This window comes from Octopus bimaculoides, chromosome 15 (genome assembly GCF_001194135.2).
Source record: "Octopus bimaculoides isolate UCB-OBI-ISO-001 chromosome 15, ASM119413v2, whole genome shotgun sequence".
In the NCBI taxonomy this organism is placed as follows: Eukaryota; Metazoa; Mollusca; class Cephalopoda; order Octopoda; family Octopodidae; genus Octopus; species Octopus bimaculoides.
The window spans coordinates 33727521-33729439 of NC_068995.1; the positions used below are offsets into that span (position 1 = coordinate 33727521).

At 45.1% G+C, this 1919-nt stretch overlaps 1 protein-coding gene across 1 annotated transcript in view; it reads right to left on the reverse strand.

The window, feature by feature from the left end:
- Nucleotides 1–1919, reverse strand: part of LOC106872964 (baculoviral IAP repeat-containing protein 3) — a 64902-nt gene that overhangs the window by 38861 nt on the left and 24122 nt on the right. The window lies entirely within an intron of this gene.

Sequence of the window (1919 nt, forward strand, 5' to 3'; positions counted from 1 at the left end):
CCTGTGTTCTTTGCCTGTGAGGAACCTTGCAGAACCTCCTCTCCATCTTACTTCCTGGATGCAGCACATATCTACGCGTCTCCGTTCAAGCATCTCAACAATTTCACCAGATCTACCTTTCAGCGTGCCGACGTTGAGAGTGCCAATCCTAACAGTATGGGTGTTGGGGGTGTGGGCCTGTAGCCTGGGAAGGGGAAAAGCAGTGTCGTGTACCTGAAAAGAAAACTTGCAATTGGAAGAATTCATAAGCAAAACAGTACCTACAACCTGCAAACATTTCTCAAACTTAATGCGCTACCCAAAGGTAGGGGAGAGGATGGCCAAGGCCACTAGATGGGTTCCGGGAGACAGCCGAGGTTGACAGGAATATATATATAGTTATAGTAAACTCTGTTAAGAACATAGTACAGTAAAAATCTCATCCACCTTCAGATTCCATCCTGTGCTATCCAGTAGTAGTGTTATACATACTTCCACATTTGCATTTGGGTATCTGTCATATGTGAATAGATAAATGAAAAAATTTGGAAGCAACAAAGAGTACAGTTGGACATCTATTTTCTATCACTACAACTGTTTCCCCGCAACATAGTTCTCCACGCCACGACAGACAGAGAGGATGTTCTTGAGGCTGTGAATTTGAACTGATGGAGACAACATTTACATATTGCCTGAGGAAACACAACTAGATCTCATAATGCAGTGAAATGGTTGCATAATCAAGTACCTACATGTCTGGAGAACTACATTGTGAAGAAACAATTGTAGTGATAGAAAATAAATTTTCAACCGTACTCCTTCTTGTTGACTCCAAGTTTTTCCAATTTTATATATATATATATATATATATGTATGTACATACACACATATATACATCAGTTGTGGGTCATTCTTTGTGTTGCTTGTGTTGCTTTCCATTTGTGTCTTCCGTTGTTCGAAAAAATAGTTCATATTCCATGTACTCGTACTTTGTATTTTTTGTTGTACATGTTTCGTGACGTCTTGTGCCCACATATGCACATATATACATGTGTGTGTGTGTGTGTGTGTGTGTATGGTCATGTGGTGAGAATGGATGAGGACAGCTGTGTGAAAAAGTGCCACACCCTAGCGGTTGAGGGAACCTGTGGAAGAGGTAGACCCAGGAAGATCTGGGATGAGGTGGTGAACCACGACCTTCAAACATTAGGCCTCACCAAGGCAATGACTTCTGACCGAAATATTCTCTGGAAATATGCTGTGCGTGAGAAGACCCAGCAAGCCAAGTGAGACCAAAATCCAAGGCCTCTGCCAGGGGTGTAGCCAGCCCACTTCTGCGTACCTTTCCTTCATTGGAAACTAAACTCCGCTTGCAAAGACCTGTTGAGGCGAGTGAAATCGAAATCGAACTAAATTCCACAACTGGCACCCATGCCAACGTCTCCTTCATCGGACACTAAACTCTGCTTGCGAAGACCTGTTGGGGCAAGCGAAAGCAAAATCGTGCTGGCACCTGTACCAGTGGAGTGCTAAGAGCAGCGTTCGAGCGTGATCGTTGCCAGAGCAGCTGTCTGGCTTCCACACCAGTGGTACGTAAATAGCACCATTTGAGCGTGATCGTTACCAGCGTTGCCTTCCTGGCACATGAAAAGATATTCGAGCGAGATCGTTGCCAGTGCCGATGGACTGGCTCCTGTGCAGGTGGCACATAAAATACACCATTCTGAGCGCGGCTGTTGCCAGTGCCGCCTGACTGGCCTTTGTGCCAGTGGCACATAAAACCACCCACTACACTTTCGGAGTGGTTGACATTAGAAAAGGCATCCAGCTGTAGAAACTCTGCCAAATCAGATTGGAGCCTGGTGTAGCCATCTGGTTCACCAGTCCTCAGTCAAATCGTCCAACCCATGCTAGCATGGAAAGCGGATGTTAAACGATGA